The sequence below is a fragment of the Mchenga conophoros genome, linkage group LG16 (assembly GCF_057382185.1).
Source record: "Mchenga conophoros isolate Kocher_MC1m ecotype Shallow Benthic linkage group LG16, M_conophoros_male_GT1.1, whole genome shotgun sequence".
Taxonomy (NCBI): Eukaryota; Metazoa; Chordata; class Actinopteri; order Cichliformes; family Cichlidae; genus Mchenga; species Mchenga conophoros.
Window position 1 is genome coordinate 38,698,264 of NC_140541.1, and position 14,186 is coordinate 38,712,449.

Below are 14,186 nucleotides of genomic sequence, written 5' to 3' on the forward strand. Positions count from 1 at the left end.
ATTAGTCTAAGGTGTATTTCTGGGATTTCACACAACCCAGGAATACATGATGGGCTTGGATTTACAACATTATAAATGAAATGTGCTCTATTTGGAAGCAGCAGGGCCCCTCCCCTTTCAACGGGTTGTGTGTGACTTTAAATCATCAAACTGTAAATTAAACATTTCAAATTGTTATTGATCCTTTACCCCGAGTCCTAAAGTGTATATTAATTCTTTTACTCTTTTACTCTTAAATATTTATTGTTTGTTTACTTGCACTGCTGTAACTGGAGCCTCGTCGTCTCTCTATACGCTGGACTGTATGTAGCGGAGATGACAATAAAGTTTACTTTGACTTCAGCAGCGAGCACCGATGTTTTTTCGAAATTCTACACGCGAAAGGTGAGCGCCAGAGGCCTCGGTGCGCCTGCTCGCTGCTGAAGTCAAAGTAAACTTTATTGCTGCTTCCAAATAGAGCACATTTCATTCATAATGTTGTAAATCCAAGCCCATCATGTATTCATGATTTGAATCCTGGGTTGTGCGAAATCCCAGAAATAAACCCGAGACAAAGTGAATCTGTGAATTAAGTTCATACTGGAGTGCAAAATTAAAACCAAGATGGACAAGAAACGTTCAAAGCCATCAGGTGCTCAGTTTAGAAAAAAGAGAAAAGAAGAGGAGGAGAAACGAGCAAAAGATGCAGGTAAGCAGATGTGTGATTGGATAATGGCAGCTCATCCTGAAACAATCAGAGTCAGAATACTTTATTAATCCCTAAGGAAATAATGTGTGTTACAGTTGCTCCAAGAAGAAATGGTAAAAACAGCAACAGTAACAGACTAAACTCCAAACAATACATTATGTTACAGGTTTTACACATTTAAGAAACAGCACTAATATATACAGATCACTCAGTTATAAATATCAAGGATTAACAGAGGGGATTATAAATAAATATCAAGAAAATTGATGAGAATATTCCAGAGTAGAAAAAAGCGTGTGCAAAAAGGCTGTAACTGTTGCAGTGTTCACAGTGTGTTAGATGGAGGAGCTGTACAGGGAGCCACAGACAGGAATGATTCCTGTGTCGGTCAGTGGTGCATTGTGGGTAATCTCAGTCTCTCACTGAACGTGCTCCTGTGAGTAGCCAGCATGTCATGGAGAGGGTGGGAGGTGTTATCCATGATTGTCCTTATCTTGGACAACATCTGCCTTTCAGACACCACCCTAACGTCCAGCTCCATCCCCACAACATTACTGGCCACGTGGATCAGTTAATTTAGTCTGTTGGGGACAGTGAAAACTTGGGCGCTTCTCTGGCGCTGATAGTTGGCGTCTGTCTTGTGTCAGTGACATAAAAGACGGATTTAATGCGACATGACCATCAAACAGAAGTCGCTTTCTAAAACATCAGATATGTATCGGATTCAGCACCCAAGTCGGATTTGTGCCGTTCACACTGTCACACCATGATGGGATATGGGTCGCATAGGGTTTGGCAAACAACATATGTTCATTACCCAGAAGGAATTAGACTTGCCGAAGGTTTCCTTGAAGCTAACAGCTTGTTATGTGAAGGGGCTCGTCCGGGATATCGCACAGGGTCAAAAAAGTCGGATTTGATGCGCTTTCGCCTGCAGTGTGAACGTAGCCTTAAGCTTAGGCACAGAAGCGCCCGAGAAGACATCGTGAACGCTTCCTGGCCATCCAGTGTAGATGTTAGTGAAACTGTTGGGAAGACAACGTTGGAGAAACGGGAACATTTTATTTGTAGTGTGAACAAGCAGACAAAAAAAAGCAGATTTGATCAAAAAATCGGAATTGAGCATTAAGACCTGCAGTGTGAACGCAGCCTTAGAGATGAAAGAATTTGGGCTGGTTTTAACTTTCAGCCATGCTGCTGTGTATGTTTGAGTTTGGACCAGGAAATAGCCGATGACGTCACAAAACTGTGCAGCAATATTCAAGAAAAAGTTCCAAAACATGAGTACAATCAGTCAAACAAGAAGCTGGACTTGGCGACCTGCTCTGACTCATCACAGAATCTATGAGAACTGACGGCACGGAGCCGTGCTCGTCCTGACAGCAGTCACTGACAGGTGAGACCTTTACTAACACCTCTTTTTTCCTCAAAGCTCGAATTTGTGGCCTTCCTGTAATGTGATCCTGTATCTGTCGTCTTTATCCTTCTGCTGCTCGGAGCAGCGATCTGCTGCTGCAGAAGTGAGCTGCACATTTCATTTCTTTTGTTTTTATTTAAACTATTGAAAAATATAAAACTAAATAGGAACGAATTTCCCAGCAGTCGGGAGTTTTTGGGGAAGCTGTGAGAGGGCTGAATGACACAGCTTTAGAGCTTTAATTTACAATTAATATTAGGAAAACATACAGTTGATATCAAATGTTAAAAAAGTATAAATCCAATATCTTGGTTACATTTTCCAGTCACCGGCATGCAGCCAGTGTCAGCCGCTCCTGCTCTTTTCTTAGTGTTTTACTCAGTATTGGAGTGCTGGTTTGTTCCCCTCAAACGAGTGGGTTGAGACAGTTTTGGTTCTCCTTGATGCTGAGGAACTGTTGCTTTCATTGAGGAACGTGGCCGCGGCGCAGCAGATACACACTGCACGCTTTGTGATTGCCCTGATGGCGCCGGTGTTCTGACAAACCATCCTACTTTTGGCAAAACGTCCTACCATAAGTAGTTTATTCACATTTCTGCTGTCACAGAGTAATTTCAGCACCAATTTAAGTAGGTATGACGGTTTGCCACGTAACTGTGCCCATCAGAGTATGCTTGTAGCTCATATTCATAAAGCCAGGACGGTTGGCCACTTCATTTTACCCGTGAAAGTATGTTTGTAGGTCACATTCACAAAGGTAGCATGGTTTGGCACTGAATTTTACCCGTCAGAGTATGTTTCTAGCTCTTATAAACAAAGGTAGGATGATATGGCACTGAATTTCGTGTTGTGCGTATGCGCAGAAATAACGGGTAGGATGGTTTGTCAGGTAGGATGGATTCCCTGATGTGTCAGCAGACTCACGGCTGACATCAGGAGACTAACACATCGCAGGTATAGAACGATCAAGTGCTGATTCTGGTTAAAACATTGCTTTACTGAGTGTGCACTGAGACGTCCATCCATCATAACACAACAACAGAGAAAACAACTCTACGATCCTGCTGCTGTAAAAGTACTGCAGTGATGTAAAGCTGTGTCACCTCAGCGTATTGTACGCATGAACATGAACCCGTAGACGACTTTTCCTCCCTTTTCCCTGTTATTGTGAATTAAAAAAAAACACATATAAACCGCAAAAAGTAACCACAACATGTTAGTCGTGGGTTTGTCTCATAAGGGAATGAAGGTGAAGTTAACCAAGGTCACTTGAGGAGCAGTTGAGTATGGGGAGCAGTTTGTAAAGTGAAACATGCTGAAATTAACGGCAACATTTTTCCACATTTAGCTCAAAGCCTTACAAAAACATATTTTTTCGAGTAATTTTTTACAACATTTAGTAAAATATTTGTAACTTTTCATCAGATGTTAAATGTAAAATCTAAATATTATATTTAAATCTAAATGTTAAATGTTAAACCTAAATGTTTAGGCTAATATGCAAATGTCTTGTACGGATCAACGGAAATACCAAAATAAAAGCTTCCCGAAAACCTCCGGTGCAAAAGTGTGACGGTGTTGTGCCAGAAACTGATTGCCGTCTGCGGGAGCGCGCGCAGCTGCTTAAAGCTGCAGCGCCCGGATTACTTGCGTTGCCAGCTACTTCCATGCAACTGATATAACGGGCGGGGGGGCAAACAAACACATTTATGCCTTTGTTATTAGGCAAAGGTATGCATTTATGGAACTTCAACGTTTCTTGTAACTGAATTATGACGCTTTTCAGAACATTGCTTTCAGTGTGTAGCGCAGTCACGAATGACTACACGCATCAGGATGGAATAATTAATGCCTACAGGTTTAGTATGTCTACTCTCGTTGTTCATATTTGTTATAAGACTGTCGAATAGTAGTTAAAACAATAAAGACCTATTGTGCCAGTCTCACCATGACTCTTTCTTGTTTGTTCAGAATAACGACTGAGAACATGGCATTTTAGCGCTACCAAAAAGTGATTGTGGCCTATAACTCGTCACTGATATTTCTGCTTCAAACTTGGCGGATGTCATTCAGAAGGGTCATATGTCAAATATTACATCTCAAACAGTCCCTTAGAACTGCTGGATAACCTGTAAAGGAACATTAACATTGATAATATGCCATTTTCAGCCTGCCAAAAAGTGATTGTGGCCTATATCTTGTCACTGAAACAATGTTTCTGCTTCAAACTTGCTGCATGTCATTCAGAAGGGTCCTATGTGACATATTATATCTCAAACATTCTCCAAGAACTGCTGAAAAACTTTTAAAATAACATTAATACCGATAATATCTCATTTTCAACCTGCCAAAAAGTGATTGTGGCCTATATCTTGTTAATGAAATACTATTTCTGCTTCAAACTTGCTGCATGTCTTTCTGAAGGGTCCTATGTGACATATTATATCTCAAACAGTCCCTTAGAACTGCTGAATAACCATTAAGGGAACGATAAAACTGATAATATGCAATTTCCAACCTGCCAAAAAGTGATTGCCGCCTATATCTTGTCACTGAAACAATATTTCTGCATCAAACTTGTTAGGTATCATCCAAAAGGGTTACATGTGACACATTATATCTCAAACAGTCTCTAAGGACTGCTGAATAACTTTTACAGGAACATTAACATTGATAATATGCCATTTTCAAGCTGCCAAAAAGTGATTGTGGACTATAACTTGTGACTGAAACAATATTTCTGCTTCAAACTAGGCGGATGTCATTCAGATGGGTCATATGTCAAATATTATATCTCAAACAGTCTCTAAGGACTGCTGAATAACTTTTACAGGAACATTAATACCCATTAATGTTCCTGTGGGCGACCGTGGCTCAGGGGGTTCGGAAGTGCATCTGTAACCGGAAGGTCGCCGGTTCGTTCCCCGGGCTCTCTGTTCTGGTCGTTGTGTCCTTGGGCAAGACACTTTACTCTACCGCCTACTGGTGAGGGGCCGATGGCGCGATATGGCAGCCTCGCTTCTGTCAGTCTGCCCCAGGGCAGCTGTGGCTACAACCGTAGCTGCCTCCACCAGTGTGTGAATGTGAGAGTGAATGAATAGTGGCATTGTAAAGCGCTTTGGGTGCCTTGAAAAGTGCTATATAAATCCAATCCATTATTAATGTTATCATCTATAGGCCATTGTGTAAGCCAGTTCTTGTCATTTAGTTAGTATGACATGTATTTCTTGTCTGTGTGTTTCTTGTTGTCAAGCCTCCCTTGTTGGTTCGTGTCATGTCTGTAATTTGTTATACTTGCTGTTTTACTTTGACAGTCCTGTGCTTCTTTCTTCTTAGTGCTTAATTTTACTCTTCTACTGTGATGTCATAATTTTCATTTCATTAAGCTGTTTCCCTATATGTTTCCAATGTCCATGATCACCTCCTGTCTGTATCTCAGACCTTTTTCTTCCTTTGTTTTGCTGTCAAGTCATCTGTGTATTTTACCTTCACGTCTCATCACAATACTCATTGTAGTCATCATAGATAAGATAACATAAGATAGGATAGGATAGGATAGGATAGGATAAGACTTTATTGATCACACAATGGTGAAATTTTTGTGTTACCTCAGATCAAGTAGGTAGGTATCAGAAGGAAAATACAAAAATAACAATAAATACAAACAAATATGAAATACACTTTATACAACGGTAGCATACAAAGTATGTGCTTATGGATGTGCTTGTGGAAATATCCAAGACATAAACTATATAGCTTAACATAACTATTCTACCATTACTGTTCCTGTGAAGTAATAGATATCTATACGTATAGACATGTACATGAACACACACGTAGACAATAAATATACATATGTATACATACATATATACCTGCACACCTCCATAAACAGAGAAGGTGCATTTTGCATTAATTTTGACCATGGATGACCACAAAGTCCAGTGAATTATGACATCGTCATTGAGGAGTTATAGAGTTTAACTGCTGTTGGGATGAAAGATCTGCGAAAGCACTCCTTCCTGCAGCAAGGATGTTTCAGGAAGGAGCTGTGATAGTTGTCTAAATTGGTTTATATTTAGCATAGTTTCATAACAGTTTTCATAATTATTTTCCAACTTTAGTTGTTTCTCCTGTTCCATCTTTGCTTGAGTTTTGTCATGTTTACCTGCCTTAATAAAATCACTTGCTTTTGGTTCTAGTCTCTGCTCTGTCTCTTCCAGTGTCTCCATTTGTGTCCTCTTTCTTGTTCAACACAAGCACTTACTATGATTTTCTAAAAATAAATATGATTCCAATTTTTGGAATAGCAAATGTTACTTCAAATAATGACTGCATTGTTATATATTTTATTCACAGTTTGCAGAGTGCATCTTAAAAGATGTTCCAGTAGAGTTTGAGAACTCTGCTTCAAGTATTGCAAGTCTGAGACAACAGATTGCAATATGTCTTCTTGAGAATACAGGTATCATTACAAATATAAATTAAATAGTAAACTACAAATTGTTTTATTGAACGTGTTTTTAACATTGTTCTTTTATTGCTATAATCTTATTATGTAGTCATGCAAACAGATTTCATTATTATTAAAATTAAAGTAATTGCTTCTTGTTGTTGAAGATGACCTGACTGACCTATGCCACTATTGTGGGAACCACGATGGTGACACCGATTGGGTAAATGCTTATGTTTTACATGTCCATAGCCCATTCAGTCTAAAAACATGATAAAAAAATCACGAAACAAAAATATAATTTTAAAAATGTTACAAACTATGTGAATACATCATCTGAATTATTGTAGTTGTAATGAATGGTGGACTGCTTTATGATCTGCGTATTTTGCAAAATTGTTATTTAAATACTTCTTTGTATACCACTATTAACATAATACTTGTGTTTCCTTGTTTTGTCTAATTCAGATTGGCTGTGACATTTGCTCACGGTGGTACCACAGGGGCTGTGCAAAGAAGCCCCGCAAGAGCACAGAAAACAAATTTGTCTGTGAGCATGCTGGTCAGACAGTTAGGTTCTCTGGCAATTTTTCTAAGGCTTTGAAATGTGTGTTTTGTATCGTTGTCTCCAATAATATTAATTCGTTGTTTATTTATTGATTTATTCATTCATTCATTTATGTTTGTGTTGCTGTGTGTGCTTATGTATTGTTAACAACATTAAAATTCAGCTTTGATTTGAATTAGTTTGTAGGATTATTCAATTATTTCCTGTTTCCTAACATGTTAGCATTATAGTTACTGTGGGAAAAGAATTAATATATATGTTGTTTCATGGTTTACTGGTGTTCAGCTTCCACTATACCCCCTGTTTCTGGTATATTTGTTAGTTTATTTAAATTGGTGGTTTCTTCTTTAATTGGATGTTATTGTTATTGTTTTTTGTTTTTTGTTTAAATTAATAAGTGCCGTATTGGAATGACATTTTTTTACCTTTTGTTTTCTCTTTCCTATTACTTATTGTTCCTAATTTATTTATGCAGATCTCCTCCCAGCTGTTTCCATTTGGTGTTATATTTGGTTTTATATTTGAAATTTGACATTTTATGCGCTGTCCAATAAAGGCTTTATTTAAATTTTCAGCAGAATGTGTCACATATTATCCTTCTGAATGACATCAGTCAAGTTTGAAGTAGAAATATTGTTTCAGTGACAAGTTATGGTCCACAATCACTTTTTGGCAGGCTGAAAATGGCATATTATGGGTATTATTGTCCCTTTAAAAGTTATTCAGCAGTTCTAAGGGACTGGTGGAGATATAATATTTGACATATGACCCATCTGAATGACTTCCAGCAAGTCTGAAGCAGAAATATTGTTTCAGTGACAAGATATAGGCAGCAATCACCTTTTGGCAGGTTGGAAATTGCATATTATCAGTTCTATTGTTCCCTTAAAGGTTATTAAGGATTTCCTACAGACTGTTTGGGATATGATGTGCCACATATGATCCTTTTGGATGATACCCAACAAGTTTGATGCAGAAATACTTTTTCAGTGACAAGATATAGGCCACAATCACTTTTTGGCAGGCTGAAAATGGCATATTATCGGTATTAATGTTCTTTTAAAAGTTATTCAGCAGTTCTTGGAGAGTGTTTCGGATATAATATGTCACATGTAACCCTTCTGGATGATACCCAACAATTTTGAAGCGGAAACATTGTTTCAGTGACAAGTGACTTTCCCTGGAATAGCCTCCCACTGTCGTTCTCTAAACCTAAAAGAGAATTATGGATTTGATCAACTGGTCTCTGAACGCTATTGACTCCCTTTTCTCAACGAGAAGTCTGGGCTCGGGAGAGCCTGAGTGCCCTGGAGGGACTTTCCCTGCCGGATACACGATGGACGGGTGGCAGAACTGGAGGATCATGTGCCTGGCGGGACTGTCGATCGAGGACGCTGAAGATATCTATCTATTCGGAACCATGATAACAGGGTTCTTGCTGATCGGAGTTGGCTTAGCCCTGGTTTATCGGAGAAATAAGAGAGTGGAACCGGCTGTTCAAACCCCCCCAAGGCTGCCCGCTGGAATCGAAATGGAACGAGGCGCAACCTCTCACAACGAACGTAATATGGTCATACCTTGGAGACGCTTGCAGCTGCTGTGAAGGCTCAAAGCAACAACATTGAGCGTATGAGGGGAAACATCAGAGAGAGGCCTGCTCAAAATGAGACCCTTGAGCGACAGTTGGAAAACATCGCGGAACGGATCACTGCAGTTGTGAGGTCTCAGAATCAAAAGAATGACAACACCATGGAACAGAAGTTTGATACCATCATAGGGAGGCTCGCGACTCTCCAACGGGAGATCGAGAGGCCAGCATCAGAGTGTTAAAGAGCAGCCTGAAAAATTCTCCTGGGCTGCTCGCATGAAAATTAACAAAATCAACATGAACATTGCGGACCCCCATAACGGCGCCAGCTGCAGGCCCAAGGCTGGAGCCAAACAATCACTCCCTGATAACGACTGTGTTACAGCTATTCTTCCCATCCCATGCAAGGACACCTGGATTGGCTGGAGGACTGTTTACTTAGCCTGATAGGGTGAAGGACACTGTCTCCGCTGAACTATGGACACGCACACACATACACTTACACTGATAGGCACTCACTCATCCCCCCTCCCTTTCCAACGCCTTCGATGCTTGTTTCCTGCGAGGGAACACGGCGGGTCTGAGCCCGCGCTGGAATGATAGCGCTGTGCAGGGCGGCTGCTGTGTTTGCTTCGGATTACTCCTCACCCCCCACCCACCCCTGTGGCTTGTCATGTCTTCACAATGTTGTGCTGTGGACATTTATGTGCTTTTTTGTGCAAAGGAGTTTTTTGTTTCCTGTTCTCATGCTGTCCTACCATGGAAGCACAGTATGAGTAGGGGTCTCTTTTTTCCTCTTGTACTTTCCCCATTGTAGTGTACATTTCAATGTTTTCTCTGATTCTACCAATCTCCGACCTGTATCCCCATGTACTGTTTGTGCTATATGTGTAAGGTCGGGGGGGGGGGGGGGGGTCCCATTTCACTGCAGGGCAACCTGCATGTGACGAATAAAGCTTTGATTGATTGATTATAGTCCACAATCACTTTTTGGCAGGTTGGAAATTGCATATTATCAGTTTTATCGTTCCCTTAATGGTTATTCAGCAGTTCTACGGGACTGTTTGAGATATAATATGTCACATAGGACCCTTCAGAAAGACATGCAGCAAGTTTGAAGCAGAAATAGTATTTCATTAACAAGATATAGGCCACAATCACTTTTTGGCAGGTTGAAAATGGCATATTATGGGTATTAATGGTCCTTTAATAGTTATTCAACAGTCCTTAGAGACTGTTTGAGATATAATGTGTCACATGTAACCCTTTTGGATGATACCCAACAAGTTTGATGCAGAAATATTGTTTCAGTGACAAGATATAGTCCACAATCACTTTTTGGCAGCTTGAAAATGGCATATTATCAATGTTAATGTTCCTTTAAAAGTTATTCAGCAGTTCTTGGAGAGTGTGTGGGATATAATATGTCACATGTAACCCTTCTGGATGATATCCAACAATTTTGAAGCAGAAACATTGTTTCAGTGACAAGATATAGGTGGCAATCACTTTTTGGCAGACTGAAAATGGCATATTATGGGTATTAATGACCCTTTAAAGGTTATTCAGCATTTCTTAGAGACTGGTTGGGATATGATGTGCCACATATCATCCTTTTGGATGATACCCAACACGTTTGAAGCAGAAATAGTATCTCAGTGACAAGTTATAGGCGGCAATCACTTTTTGGCAGGTCGAAAATGGCATATTATGGGTATTAATGGTCCTTTAATAGTTATTCAACAGTCCTTAGAGACTGTTTGAGATATAATGTGTCACATGTAACCCTTTTGGATGATACCCAACAAGTTTGATGCAGAAATATTGTTTCAGTGACAAGATATAGGCGGCAATCACTTTTTGGCAGGTTGGAAATTGCATATTATCAGTTTTATCGTTCCCTTAATGGTTATTCAGCAGTTCTAAGGGACTGTTTGAGATATAATATGTCACATAGGACCCTTCAGAAAGACATGCAGCAAGTTTGAAGCAGAAATAGTATTTCATTAACAAGATATAGGCCACAATCACTTTTTGGCAGGCTGAAAATGAGATATTATCGGTATTAATGTTATTTTAAAAGTTTTTCAGCAGTTCTTGGAGAGTGTTTGAGATATAATATGTCACATGTAACCCTTTTGGATGACACCCAACAAGTTTGATGCAGAAATATTGTTTCAGTGACAAGATATAGGCGGCAATCACTTTTTGGCAGGTTGGAAATTGCATATTATCAGTTTTATCGTTCCCTTAATGGTTATTCAGCAGTTCTAAGGGACTGTTTGAGATATAATATGTCACATAGGACCCTTCAGAAAGACATGCAGCAAGTTTGAAGCAGAAATAGTATTTCATTAACAAGATATAGGCCACAATCACTTTTTGGCAGGCTGAAAATGTCATATTATCAATGTTAATGTTCCTTTACAGGTTATCCAGCAGTTCTAAGGGACTGTTTGAGATGTAATATTTGACATATGACCCTTCTGAATGACATCCGCCTTTGCCTAATAACAAAGGCATAAATGTGTTTGTTTGCCCCCCCGCCCGTTATATCAGTTGCATGGAAGTAGCTGGCAACGCAAGTAATCCGGGCGCTGCAGCTTTAAGCAGCTGCGCGCGCTCCCGCAGACAGCAATCAGTTTCTGGCACAACACCGGCACACTTTTGCACCGGAGGTTTTCGGGAAGCTTTTATTTTGGTATTTCCGTTGATCCGTACAAGACATTTGCATATTAGCCTAAACATTTAGGTTTAACGTTTAACATTTAGATTTAAATATAATATTTAGATTTTACATTTAAAATTCTGTTTTAATTATGAGAAGTTACAAATATTTTACTAAATGTTGTAAAAAAGGACTTGTTTTGAGCTAAATGTGGAAAAATGTTGCCGTTAATTTCAGCATGTTTCACTTTACAAACGGCGCCCCATAGTTGAGGTGCTGCTGGAGTGGGTGCAGTATGACTCCCTTCAAACCCTCTGAGGTCCCGGGTATAATCGGCTGTTTTTGACTACTTCTGATTTTGCATTTCACCTTTAAAAGCGGTTTCCTCGCCTTGTTTAGTGTCATTCTTTGAGCACAACGTCACAGGTCTGAATTTACTGTTATTTTTTCATTTTAACTGTATTAAGAAAATTGAAAACAAAACAACATTTTAACAGCACAAATTTTGCAAATAGCAAAGTTACAACTCCTTACCTAAAAATGGAGGCAATACATATTTTTTTCTTTATCATAATTCTGGTTTAGGGGCGTAAGGGTTAGTTAGTCTACACATGCTGACATGGAGACTCAGTGTGGCAGCATTTTGTTGCTGTGGCATCTTTAATCGGTCATGTGAGTTTGAGTGGTAAAGCTGGACTCAACATATATGAGACCAGAAGCAAGAATTGCTAAACTCATAACATATGTTTCAAAACTAAACGATATAAAGCTGCTAAAACACATAAAAACGATGACTTCATGTCCAGAAACAAATCTGGCACTTGTGTGTAATACCAGTTTATTCCACAAGATGGTGCAGCGAGTCAACGAGCCTCTGGAGGACACGTCTGGAGGAGAATTTTAAAAAGAAGCTGGTGGAAGTTAAACTTAGTATTGTTGCACCTTCAGATGCTCAGCTGATATCTGAGTCTTTTCATGTCCTGCAGCCTGAACGAGCACACAGCGAGGCTTCTGCTGAATGCTTCTGCCCTGTTTCCCCTGTAATGGCCTGAGGAGCCACGAGATGGCTGCATTCTTAAATGTTTGATGGAGAAGACGCAGGAGGCGGGTCCACAAGGGGAGGAGAGTGAGGCTGAGGAGGAGGCGCAGATGCAGAAGCGGGCAGAGAACATGGACAGGGAGCTGGCCACGCTCTTCCATCTGATGAGGAAAGTTTCCACACAGTGTGCAGAGAGTAGGCCTCCCTCACCTCCTTCCTCCTCTCAGCCCCGGCTCTGCCTCCATCCCGGCCTCCTCTCCCTCCCCCCCTGCTCGCAGGCAGAGGGATGAGTGTTTCCTGCCAGCCTGCAGACAGACGTGGACGCTGCTGCTGCTCTCACCGCCGCAGGAAGCAGGACGATCAGCCCAGAGCTCCGTGCCACCTGAACCCGCTGTGAGCCGCACATGTGAGTGCACACACACACACACACACACACACACACACACACACACACACACACACACACACTGATGTCTGTGAATGAGTGTGTGTGATTGGAGCTGCGATGGTGGTTCCAGAGGATCGGTCAGGTCAGTAATGAGAAGCAGACGCTGCTGAGATCACAGAGAAACCAGCAGAAAGCTGAGTCATCATCCGTCTGTCCTGATGGCCGCTCACAGCTAAACCCACAGACTCACCGCATGTTCTGACCTCGTCGGGTCATCGCGTCCAGGAGCTTCAGCATCAAAGTAAACCCTGAGCTCACTGGCTTCATTTGAACTCTGAATTCATTTCTTCCATCTTTTAACAATCAGGAGCTCCTGCAGCAGCCAGAGGGCTGATCCTCTGACGGTAACGTGTTGTGAAGCCAGCGCAGTTTCACGCTCCGCGCTTGAGTCTGTGGACAGCCCACATTTTACTGACTTTTTACGTGTGCGCTGTTAGAGCCTGGCCAGGAGAGCGGCTCAGAGAGATTCACTGCTGTGAATGTCCAGCCTCTATATGTGCTCATTTTAAAGCTTCAGCACACTTTGAAGAGGATCTGAGACCTTCAGGTTCCACAGACACAGAGAAACACTTCTTCACACAGATGCAGCGGATATCTTCATATTCCAAGGAAGTCTCTCACAAGTGGATACAAGAACTCTTAATGATAAAAATCTATTAGTCATTTAAAGTAACTTGAAGATGGAAAGATTGTAGAGGTTTCTTTGAGGTAAAGTCCATATATGCACTCTTCTTAAATAATCTCACTGTCAGATCGGATGTTTGACCCTGTGAGAGGTCGTCTGGATGGATAGATGGATGGTGCCCAGGTATAAGAGTCTGGACTTTAGTTTCACAGCCTGCCGTCTACTTAAAAATAAAGAGACCACAGTCTCAATGTGGGGAAAAGTATGGGGCAGGGGGCGTCTGCAGCAGCACAGATTTAAACCTCCAGTGAACGGCTGATGGAGGTCAGTGACGCGTAAACACGCTCCACACACAGGAAGCTCTTCATCAGCACTGAAACACCACTTGTAACCACGAAGAAGGGAGACGCTGAGAGCCTCACAGCTTCAGTCATTTCTCTTTACTCAGCTGGTCTTAGAGATGGAAGTGCAGATTAACCCGATACGCCTCAGGCTGCTCGACAATTTCCCCCAAATTTCCCCTCAAACATCTGCTTATATTGGTATGAGAGAAAAATCATTCTGCTGCTGGATGTAAGCTTTCTGGGTCTACGTCTGGATCTCTGAGCCTTTCTAAACACATGCAGCCCCAACGCTTCCAAACTAGAGATGCACCGCTCGTGCATTCAGACTTTTCTCTAGCAATGACCTGC

The 14,186-nt window shown here is 41.0% G+C and overlaps 1 protein-coding gene across 1 annotated transcript in view; it reads left to right on the top strand.

Annotated features, from left to right (window-relative positions):
* Positions 1-1,493: 1,493 nt before the first annotated feature.
* Positions 1,494-14,186, top strand: part of LOC146557310 (exosomal polycystin-1-interacting protein-like) — a 25,648-nt gene continuing 12,955 nt past the window's right edge. The window contains exons 1-2 of the mRNA XM_085249633.1: positions 1,494-2,084; positions 12,369-12,827. The gene's annotated coding sequence lies outside the window, so the exon portion shown is untranslated. The remainder of the gene's footprint in view (positions 2,085-12,368; positions 12,828-14,186) is intronic.